This window comes from Mustelus asterias, chromosome 2, assembly GCF_964213995.1.
Source record: "Mustelus asterias chromosome 2, sMusAst1.hap1.1, whole genome shotgun sequence".
Lineage (NCBI taxonomy): Eukaryota > Metazoa > Chordata > Chondrichthyes > Carcharhiniformes > Triakidae > Mustelus > Mustelus asterias.
Genome location: NC_135802.1, coordinates 94,069,113 through 94,081,631, shown reverse-complemented (window position 1 = coordinate 94,081,631; position 12,519 = coordinate 94,069,113).

Here is a 12,519-nt window from a genome sequence, read left to right as displayed (position 1 = left end):
CCATGCTAAAATTGCCCCTTGGTGTCCTGAGATGCGTAGTTTGGAGGGATTAGCGGGTAAATATGTAGGGATAAGGGCCTGGGTGGGATTGTGGTCGGTGCAGACTCGATGGGCCAAATGGCCTCTTTCTGCACTGTAGGGTTTCTATGATTCTATGAAAACTTCGACGAACGCTCCAAGAGTCTACACCACCAATGGATGTTACACACAGTTGGTGGCTTGACTTAAATGTAGCAACCACAGGACAAGGATTGATGAAACAATAAAATTGGTTCTTTATTTGAGGATAAGACTACATAGAAATAGAACTAACTGGAAGACTATACACAGTACATCCGACTTCTACTCAGCTCTGACAAAGAGCTCTGCTCTTCTACTCAGCTCTGACAGACTCGAAATATAGAAAATATTCGAGTTTGCACCACCATTCAATATGATCACGGTTGATCATGCACTTTTAGTATCCCACCCCCGCTTTCTTTCCATACCCCTTCATCCTTTTCGCCACAAGACCCACGTCCAGCTCCCTCTTGAACATATCTAACAAACTGGCCCCAAGAGCTTTCTGTGGTAGAGAATTCCACAGGTTCACAACTCTGAGTGAAGAAGTTCTTCCTTATCTCAGTCCTGAATGGCTTACCCCTTATTGTTAGACTGTGACCCCTAGTTCTGCACTTCCCCAACATCAGGAACATTCTTCCCCCATCTAGCCTGTCCAATCCCATCAGGATTTTATATGTTTCTATGAGGTCCCCTCTCATTCTTCTAAATTCCAGTGAGTACAAGCCCAGTCAATCCAGTCTCTCTTCATACATCAATCCTGCCATTCCAGGAATCAGTCTGGTGAACCCTCGCTGGACTCCCTCAAATAGCAAGAATACCCTTCCTCAGATTAGGAGACAAAGCTACACACAATACGCATGGTGTGGCCTCGCCAAGGCCCTGTATGACTGCAGCAAGACATCCTTACTCCTATACTCAAATCTTCTTGCTATGAAGGCCAGCATGCCATTAGCTTTCCTCACCACCTGCTGTAACTGCATGCCAACCTTCAGCAACTGTTCCACCATGACACCCAGGTCACGTTGTATGAAACCTGTCTGCTGCCACCTTCCCCTGTCGAGCCATCTCCCCCAACAGGATCCAAAATAGTATATCTGCTTTGGAGGGAGATGACTGCAAGGGACCCCTGCACTTCCTTCCTACTCTTCCTCTGTCTGATGGTCACCCATTCCCTATCTCCCTCAGTAATTTTTATCTGCAGTGTGACCAACTCATTGAACATGCTTTCCATAACTCCCTCAGCATCGCGGATGCTCCAAAGTGAATCCATCCACAGCTCCAGAGCTGTCAAGTGGTCTAATAGGAGCTGCAGCTGGACACAATTCCTGCATGTGAAGGAGCCAGGGATACCGGAAGGGTGCCTGAATTCCCACATCACACAAGAGGAGCATACATGGGTCTGGGATCTCCTGCCATGACTTAACCCTCAAGTTAACTTAACAACTACAATGCGAAGAGAAAAAGAATAAAAAGAAAAGAAAAACTACTTACCAGTCACCAGCCAATCACTTACCTGTTGACTGTGACAGCACAGTTCGATTTTGTTCTACTTCTCACTTGCCCTCAAGTCTCCCTCTCAAGTCTGCCTCTCCGCTCCTCCCAAAGGTGAGCACATCTTTCCCCTCAGCACCAAATTCCCATTCAGCTCCAAATTTCTGATACCCACACTCCAGCTGAATCTCACTCTGGCTGCAGTCTCTCTCTCCCACGAGCTCACTGGTCCAGGGCTTTTTACCTTGCTTGTGGTCCTTACAGTGACGTTTTTTTGGTTAGAGGTGGGAGGGAGGGAAACATTGAAGTAGTGTTTGGGGTTTAACTGTCCCTTGACAGCAGCTCCTCCACAAACCACTGCCCTAGAAACATAGAAACATAGAAAAACTACAGCACAAAACAGGTCCTTTGGCCCCACAAGTTGTGCCGAACATATCCCTACCTTTTAGGCCTACCTATAACCCTCCATCCAATTAGTCCCATGTACTCATCCAGGAGTCTCTTAAAAGACCCTATTGAGTTTGCCTCCACCACCACTGACGGCAGCCGATTCCACTCGCCCACCACCGTGTGTGAAAAACATCCCCCTAAGATTTTCCCTGTACCTATCCCCCAGCACCTTAAACCTGTGTCCTCTCGTAGCAGCCATTTCCACCCTGGGAAAAAGCCTCAGAGTCCACCCGATCTATGCCTCTCAACATCTTATATACCTCTATTAGGTCTCCTCTCATCCTATGATTCTCCAAGGAGAAAAGACCGAGCTCCCGCAGCCTATCCTCATAAGGCATGCCACTCAATCCAGGCAACGTCCTTGTAAATCTCCTCTGCACCCTTTCAATCTTTTCCACATCCTTCCTGTAATGAGGCGACCAGAACTGAGCACAGTACTCCAAGTGGGGTCTGACGAGGGTCTTATATAGCTGCATCATTATCCCCAGACTCCTAAACTCAATCCCTCGATTGATAAAGGCCAGCACACCATACGCCTTCTTAACCACCTCCTCCACCTGCGGGGCCGATTTTAGAGTCCTATGGACCCAGACCCCAAGGTCCTTCTGATCCTCTACAGTACTAAGAGTCTTTCCCTTTATATTGTACTCCTTCATCCCATTTGACCTGCCAAAATGGACCACTATGCATTTATCTGGATTGAAGTCCATCTGCCACTTCTCCGCCCAGTCTTGCATCCTATCTATGTCCCTCTGTAACTTCTGACATCCCTCCAGACTATCCACAACCCCACCAACCTTCGTGTCGTCGGCAAACTTACCAACCCATCCCTCCACTTCCTCATCCAGGTCATTTATGAAAATGACAAACAGCAAGGGTCCCAGAACAGATCTCTGGGGCACACCACTGGTGACCGACCTCCATTTAGAAAAAGACCCATCTATGCACACTCTCTGCCTCCTTTGGGCAAGCCAGTTCTGGATCCACAGGGCAGCAGCCCCTTGGATCCCATGCCCTCTCACTTTTTCTAGAAGCCTTGCATGGGGGACCTTATCGAATGCCTTGCTAAAATCCATATAAACCACATCTACCACTTTCCCTTCGTCAATGTGTTTAGTCACATTTTCGAAGAACTCCACCAGGCTCGTAAGGCATGATCTGCCTTTGACAAAGCCATGCTGAGCATTCTTGAGCATACTAAACCTCTCTAAATGCTCATAAATTTTGTCCCTCAGGATCTTCTCCATCAGCTTACCAACCACTGAGGTTAGACTCACCGGTCGGTAATTTCCTGGCTATCCCTATTCCCCTTGAAAATAGGAACCACATCTGCGATCCTCCAATCCTCTGGCACCTCTCCCGTCTCCATCGACGACGCAAAGATCATCACCAGAGGCTCTGCAATCTCTTCCCTCGCCTCCCACAGTAACCTGGGATACATCCCATCCGGACCCGGCGACTTATCTATCTTGATGCCATTCAAAGATACCAGCACAACCTCTTTGTTAAAGTCCACATACTCAATCTTTTCAGTCCACCGCAAGCCCACAGTACATCCACCCAGGTCCTTCTCCTCTGTGAAAACCAAGGCAAAATACTCATTAAGCACCTCTGCCATTTCTACTGGTTCCATACAGATTTTTCCGTCTTCACTTTTTATAGGCCCTATTCCTTCATGTCTCATCCTTTTACTCTTCACATATTTATAGAACGCCTTAGGGTTTTCCTTAATCCCACCTGCCAAGGCCTTCTCGTGACCCCTTCTGGCTCTCCTAATTTCCTTCTTTAGTCCCTTCCTACAAGCCATATACTCATCTAGATCCCTATCTTCGCCAAGCTCTCTGAACCTTTTGTACACTTTCCCTTTCTTCTCAACTAGGTCCCGCGCAGCTTTCATGCACCACGGTTCCTTTAACCTACCAACACCTCCCTGTCTGCTCGGAACGTTGTCCTGTAGAACTCTAGACAGACATTCCTTGAAAAACTGCCACCTTTCTTCAGTACATTTCCCCGAGAATACCTCCTTCCAATTTACTCCTCTAATTTGCTGCCTTATGTCTTCATATTTCCCCTTACTCCATATAAATGCTTTCCTAGCTTGCCTGATCCTCTCTTTTTCCAATACAAGCATAAAGGAAATCGAGTTATGATCGCTATCCCCAAGATGCTCTCCCACTGAGAGATCTGACACCTGCCCAGGCTCATCGGTCAGTATCAGATCAAGTACAACCTCTCCTCTTGTAGGCTTGTCCACATGCTGTGTCAGGAAACCCTCCTGAACACACCTAACAAACTCCTCCCCATCCAATCCCCTTACCCTAGGGATATTCCAATCTATGTTTGGGAAATTAAAGTCTCCCATCACAACAACTCTGCTATTATTGCAACTCTCCAGGATCTGTTTCCCTATCTGCTCCTCCACCTCCCTGTTACTATTGGGCGGCCTATAGAAAATTCCCAAAAAGTGATCAACCCCTTCCCACTCCGAACTTCCACCCCACAGAGACTCTGTAGACAATCCCTCCACAGCATACACCTTCTCTACAGCTGTGACACTATCCCTGATCAGCAGTGCCACACCACCCCCTCTCTTGCCTCCCTCCCTGTCCTTCCTGAAACATCTGAATCCCAGCACCTGGAGTATCCAGTCCTGTCCCTGAGACATCCAAGTCTCCGTAATGGCATCACACTTCCAGGCATCGATCCAAGCTCTGAGCTCATCCCCTTTATTCACTATACTCCTGGCATTAAAGTAAACACATCTCAATCCTTTGGTCTGAGCTCTCCCCTTCCCTATCCCCCGTCCATCCTCCCTCTTGCCTTGTTTCGGTCTCCCTTCTGGAAATGGTGACTGCGAAAGATGAAATGTTGGCTCTATCCTCTCTCCACAGATACTGTCAGAACTGCTGAAATTTTCCAGTATTTCCTGCTTTTGTTTCAGATTCCACCATCCGCAGTATTTTGGTTTTATCCTGTTCCTGCTGTTTGTGGACAGAATACAAGCCATAGATAAATACGTCACATCTTTTCCAAGAGGTAGTGATTCACAGCAGTTTAAGATGCTTACCTTAAAGGTACATGCATCTCAATGTCATATCAAAAGAGGTGGCTTGTCAAAAACACAAGGATGCACTGCAACAATTTTCTGCCCGTTGATATAAATTAACAGAACATTGTCGGTAGATCGTCTGTAATTTTCCAAAATAGCAATTTCTGCATTTGTGGTTCCATCTCTAACAAAAGATGCTGAAAAGGTCACCTATAGTCTTTGTGATACAAAGTAGTGCTAATTACAATGAAAAGTAACTTTTAAGATTGTCGCTGAGAATGTAACGCAAAATTTATTTATTAGTCACAAGTAAGGCTTACATTAACACTGCAATGAAGTTACTATGAAATTCCTCAAGGGTCCACATTCCGGCACCTGTTCGGATCAATGCACCTAACCAGCACATCTTTCAGACTGTGGGAGGAAACCGGAGCACCCGGAGGAAACCCACGCAGACACACGGAGAACATGCAAACTTCACACAGACAGTGACCCAAGTCTGGAATCGAACCCAGGTCCCTGGCGCTGAGAGGCAGCAGTGCTAACCACTGTGCCGCCATGCCGCCCCATAATACATCAACGTTCAAATGGCATAAACCGCCAAAAGTGAAGCAGGTGGGGATTTTGTAAACTATCTAATTTCATCCTTGGGATGTTAGGCTAAAATCTAATCTGCATGTTCAGATTTATATTAAAAAATCTTAGTGGCAAAATTAAACCTTGTGGGGTATGGGAGGATATAAACAGGCTGGTGGAAAGGGTGAACACGAGTCAGTGAAATTCAATGCAAGGAAGTGTGAAGTGATGAATTTTGGTTGTGAAAGATCAAGAAAAGGAAACACAAGATAAAGAGCTGAATTCTAATGGGGATGTAGGAAAAGAGGGACCTAGGGTGGGGTATATGTGCACAAATTGTTGAAGCGGGTGAAAGGACAAGAAAGTGGTTTTTTTTTAAAATGTGCAGCATCCTGGACTATATGAATAGAGGCATAGCTTAAAATAGCAGGAAAAAATGATGAACTTTCAGCACAATCATTAGGCCACAACTGGAGTATTGTGCCCAGTAAAAGGCAGCACACATTAGGAAAATGAGAAGCATTAGAGAGAGTGCAGAAAAGATTTACTGCAAAGGTTCCAGGGATGAGGGAATTCAGTTGTGTGGACCGACTGGAGAAGTCGGGTTGCTCTCATTAAAGAAGAAAAGGGTAAGAGGAGATTCAATAGAGATATTCAGCATCATGAGGGTTCCAGACAGATTAGACAGAGAGAAACTGTTCCCTTTGGCAGAAGGGTTGAGAATGAGGGGACACCAATTTATTGCGGTTACAAAAGGGCCAAAAACAAGTTAAGGATGAATTTTCTTATGTGGCATAGTTATAATCTGGGATGCACTGCCTGGGAGTTCCATGGAGAGGCAGATTCTCTTTGGGGGAAGGGTAATGAAGTGGTTGGACTGCTTTGGTAGAGAGCTGACATGGACTTGATGAACAAAATGGCCTCCACCTGTGCTGTAACCATTCTATGATTGTATGAAGTGCATTAGACAGGTAATTGATTGATTGTTTGCCAAAGGCAGGCAATTATCTGCAGTGTTATCTGTCAGATTGAGCAGGTGCTTTGATGCGCTGCTCTGGCTGACTTCCCACAGATGCAGAGTACCACTGACTGCGCACACGTGGCAATCTGGGCACCCCAAAACAATCAGGAATATTCATCAACCACTGGAGCTTTCCCTCATTAATATGCAGCTGGTGGGCAACAATAAAAAATGTTTTATGTAGGTGTACACAAGATTCTTGGGCAGCTGCCATGTTGTTTTCATCCTGTAATAGTTAAGCCCACAAGATCTGTTTGGACCTGAAAGCAGACCTAAGGAATGGTTGCTAGGCAACAAGGTACAGCTACTGCAAACATGGTCCCACGCACCTGTCAGAAACTCCAGCATCAAAGCTCAACAGCACCAGCAGATATGTGATTGAACAGACCATTGACAGGCCAGGGTCTCCAGAATGATCATGGTTACTGTGCTCTGCACAATGTTGCCCAACAGTGAGGTTTGGGCCTGGGGAAAGAACATGGTGAAGAGCTCAGATCCTCCTTGGAGTTTTTAGAAGGAAAATAGGTGAGGGCAGTTTGAAATTGTTACCAGGGATGCCCTATGATGCGCGATTAAATCACTCGGGAGGCTAGAATGTACCCGAGAAATAAAGGCTTTTATTACTGACAAGAATGGAGCACACTATATACAATACAATCCCAGACTAAAGGGTCACCAGGCAGTGCAGTGACCTTTGTACTTCCCCTGGTAGGCGGAGCCAACTGGAGTGTACCACAGAACAATATCAACGGGTAGAACAGCCCAACCCTAACACCAACAGTAATTACAGTAACATATCTACAAACCCCCTAGTGCTGACTATCCATGGCTCAGCACTCATAGTGGTAACCAACTATGGTTCACCACACCCTAATTAATGTGAAGTTCATCAAGTTGCACCTGTGGACCCATGTCACCAGAAAATGCAACTGCCATTCTTCCCATCCACCACCCAACTAATACCATTGAGAGAAAACAGTTTTGCAGCCAGCCAACAATCCCTACACCAGCACACCCCACACCACATTGGTCTCCATCAATTTATGCCATCTCATTCATCACCAAACAAGTTGAAAGAGCACTTAGAAATCAACACCCAAGAATGGACCAGCAAAGTGGTGAAAAAAGTTTTTTTCCTTTATTTTACTGAGTAAAATAAAGGAAAAGAAACACTTAAGTATTTTATTCAAACATCAATGTATATATTTTTCTGCAACTACAAAGTTTTCCAAATCAACTCCCAAACGCTTCTGCCAATGTGAATAATTTCTCTCTGCCTAGACCCCTCATGCTTTTAACAGCTCAGTCAAATCTCTTAATCTGCTGTGGTTCAGTTACTGGCACTCCTGCCTCTGACTTAGAAGGTTATAGGTTCAAATACTACTCCAGGACCTGTTCATAAAAATCTAGACTGAAACTAGAGTGCAGTGCTGAGATGTTCATCCAGGCCACTTCTGCCTCATCAGGTGGACATGAAGATCCCATGCCACAGTTTTGAAGAAGAGCAGAGTTTTCCTGATGCTTTGGTCAATATTCATCCCACAATCAGCATCACAAAAACAAACTACTATCTAATCTATATCATATTGCTGATGTGGGAGAGCTATGTGCAAGTTAGCTGCTACATTTCCTACATTATAACAGTGACTACTCTTCAAAAGTACTTCATTGACTTTAAAGTACTTTGAGACAACTGGTGGTCATATAAATGTGTGTCTTTCTTTTTCTATTATCCCTACATGGCGCTGTGGTCATATCTGAATGGCCTCTGCAGGAGTAAAGTTTTACAGTTTGTTTGCTAGTGACACAAGTGGGCTTGCATTAACACTGCAATGAAGTTACAGTGAAAATCCCCTAGAGGCAAGCTGTTCAGGTTCTTGCACTGACAACTGAGGTTCTCTTGGCTGATATTCCCTGCGTTTTGAAGCCCAAGACTGTTTCACCAGCACCTGAGCTGCATCAGACGGAGTGATCAGGAGAAGCAGAAATTATGATGAACCTTTACAAAACTCTCATTCTGCATCATCTGAAGAATTATGCCCAATCAGCACACTTTAGGAAGGATGTGAAGACTTGAGAGTGGGTGCAGAAAAGATTTACCAGAATGTTTCTGGGGATGAAGGAATCCAGGTACATGAACAGATTGGAGAAGTTAGGATTCTTCTTCTTAGATAAGAGAAGATTGAGGGATGATTACATAGAAAAGTTCAAAAATACTGAAGGACCTAGACAGAATAGACAGAAACGGTGCCTATTGGAAGTGTCAAGGACCAGAGGATACTGATTTAAATAGTCGACAAAAGAACCAATAGCAACATGAGCAAAAATGTTTATCATTACAAATGATGAGGATTTAGAATGCACTACCCGAGATGTGGTGGAGGCAGATTTTTTGATTTGATTTGATTTATTGTCACATGTATTAGCATATAGTGAAAAGTATTGTTTCTTGTGTGCTATACAAAGCATACCGTTCATAGAGAAGGAAACGAGAGAGTGCAGAATGTAGTGTTACAGTCATAGCTAGGGTATAGAGAAAGATTAGCTTAATATATGGTAGGTCCATTCAAAAGTCTGATGGCAGCTGGGAAGAAGCTGTTCTTGAGTCGGTTGGTACGTGACCGCAGACTTTTGTATCTTTTTCCCAACGGAAGAAGGTGGAAGAATGTCCGGGGTGCGTGTGGTCCTTAATTATGCTGGTTGCTTTTCTGAGGCAACGGGAAGTGTAGACAGAGTCAATGGATGGGAGGTTGGTTTGCGTGATGGATTGGGCTACATTCACAACCTTTTGTAGTTTCTTGCGGTCTTGGGCAGAGCTGTGATACAACCAGAAAGAATTCTTTCTATGGTGCATCTGGAGAAGTTGGTGAGAGTCATGGCTGACATGCCAAATTTCCTTAGTCTTCTGAGAAAGTAGAGGTGTTGGTGGGCTTTCTTAACTATAGTGTCGGCATGGGGGGGACCAGGACAGGTTGGTGATGATCTGGACACCTAAAAACTTGAAGCTCTCGACCATTTCTACTTTGTCCCCGTTGATGTAGAGGGGGGCAGGTTCCCCACTGTGCTTCCTGAAGTCAGTGACAATCTCTTTCATTTTGTTGTCACGGAGGTACAATTGTGGTTTTCAAAAGGCAATTTGTTAAACAACAGAAGATGAAAAGAATATAGGAAACGGGCTGTTGAGTAAGACTAGCTGAGCTGCTCTTTCAATGAGCCAGCATGATGCGCCGAGTTTTCTCTCTGTGGTGTAACGATCCTATAATTCTATGAAAGCAGACAATAGCAGATTGTCTGCTCATTAAAGACCACACTCAATTTTCCTTTCCATACACTTCATAAGGCTCCGCACAGCCTGATTCAGAGTGATGGAGCTACCAGGAAGAGACATACAAAGGTGCAATACTATTTTAACATACACATGCACACCATTAATAGTGAAATAATTAATACACATTAATTAATAACTACTGAAAAATTAAACATGTGGAGACATAAGGCATATTGCTCACCAGTCTGATGACACCAGTGTAGTGGGTTGGATCTCAAACAATGATGAGATGGAGTACAGGAAACAGATAGAGAATCCGGTGACCTGATGTGATGACAATAATCTCTCCCTCAATGTCAAAAAAATGAAGGAGATAGTCGACTTCAGAAAGTGTAGTGGAGGACATGCCCGTCTACATCAATAAGGCGAAGTGGAAATGGTTGAGAGCTTCAAGCTTCAAGTTTGTAGGTGCCCCGATCACCAACAACCTGTCCTGGTCCCTCCATGTTGATGCTATAATTAAGAAAGCCCATCAACGCCTCTAATTTCTCAGGAGACCAAGAAAATTTGGCCTGTCCACTATGATTCTCACCACCTTTGACAGATGCACCATGGAAAGTATTCTTTCTGGTTATATCACAGCTTGTTATGGCTCCTGCTCTGTCCAAGACTGCAAAAAACTTTAAACCCCCCGTCCATTGATTCTGTCTACACTTCTGGCTGCCTCAGAAAAGCAGCCACATAATTAATGACCCCATGCCCCCTGGACATTCTCACCTCCTTCCGTTGGGAAGGAGATACAAAAGTCTGAGAACAAGTACCAACCGACTCAAGAACAGCTTCTTTCCTGCTGCCATCAGACTTTTGAATGGACCTACCTCGTATTAAGTTGATCTTTCCCTACACCCTAGCTATGACTGTAACACTACATTCTGAACTTTCTCCTTTCCTTCTCTACGTACAGTATGTTTTGTTTGTATAGCGTGCAAGAAACAACGCTTTTCACTGTATACTAATACATGTGACAACAATAAATCAAATCAAAGAAAGGCATTTGGCCAGTTATGTTCCATAAACTGCCTTTGCACTAAATGTAGATCAATGTCTCATTAACCTACTAATGTGAAGTACAACATTTTCACATTATTATAGCACAAATTAGAGATCAAATCCAACATTTTCTTTGTTTCTCTCACGAAAGCGTTCATTTATTCACTTGGTCAATCTCTAACCTATGGCTGCACGGAGCAGCAAGCAGTTATTCTGACATTGGACTCAGGTCTCTTCCTGGTGACTCCATCATATGTAAAATAGAAGCACAAAATATGTTTCATTTGAATAAGGAAGCCTCACCATTGAGCTCACTGGGTCTTTTTCCATTCTGAGAATGTTAGGAAAGCTGATCTCTTAGATGACTTTCAGAGGTGATTTCAAAGCAAAGCCATTATAATTTCAAAGGTATATAACTTCCATTACAAACATGGGATCTTTATAATTTAATTGCATAACAATTGTAGGAATTTGACAGACTGAAGAATGATGTGTAAATCACTTCTTTGACTGCTGTCTCACCCTCCAGATTCCCATTATCCCATGCAAAGAACAGAGCCAAAACAAAAATCAACAAATTGCATAAATGCTCACAGTGTTAGGAAGTTTGAAGTGTTGGAAAACTGATAGAAACATATTTTTTTTTAAATCAGCAAATACTGGAAACCTAAAATGAAAATAAAGGCTGAAAATGCACAGCAAAGTAACCAGCATTGGAAAAGGTACATATGCTATGTTACTATTTGGGCGTGTCTCTTCAGAGTTGGAACTGTCAGGGTGGGGGCGTACCTTTCATTAGCTCCGGCCAAAACAAGTCACCACATGCCTAAGGAAACAAAGAGTGGGAGAAAGAACAAGCAGCAGAGTTTAGGTATTCACAAATTGACAGGAATATGTTTAATGGCCAATTAACCATTTCCAACAAGTTAAAATGAGAAAAGCAATACGGTAGTTGATGGCCATATCAGGGGGCAGCATAATTGAAGATATTTAGGGAAAAACAAGGGGCTTGTTAAATATAATTCCAAAATGGGAATGAAGGTACCAGGTGTATTCAGAATACTTCAAAGAAATGTTGAATCCGCCTCCTATCCATTGACTCTGTCTACACTTACCGCTGCCTTGGCAAAGCAGCCAGCATAACTAATGACCCCACGCACCCCGGACATTTTCTCTTCCACCTTCTTCCATCGGGAAAAAGATACAAAAGTCTGAGGTCACGTACCAACTGACTCAAGAACAGCTTCTTCCCTGCTGCCATCAGACTTTTGAATGGACCTACCTTGCATTAAGTCGATCTTTCTCTACACCCTAGCTATGACTGTAATACTACATTCTGCACTCTCTTAGTTTCCTTTCTATAAACGGTATGCTTTGTCTGTATAGCGTGCAAGAAACAATACCTTTCACTGTATACTATTACATGCGACAATAATAAATCAAATCAAATGAATAGCTATGGCACAGAAGGAGGCCGTTCTGCATTTGCTCACTGCAAGAGTAACTTGTTCCATTCCCCCACCCTTGCCAAGGGCACGGCAACTTTTCCCC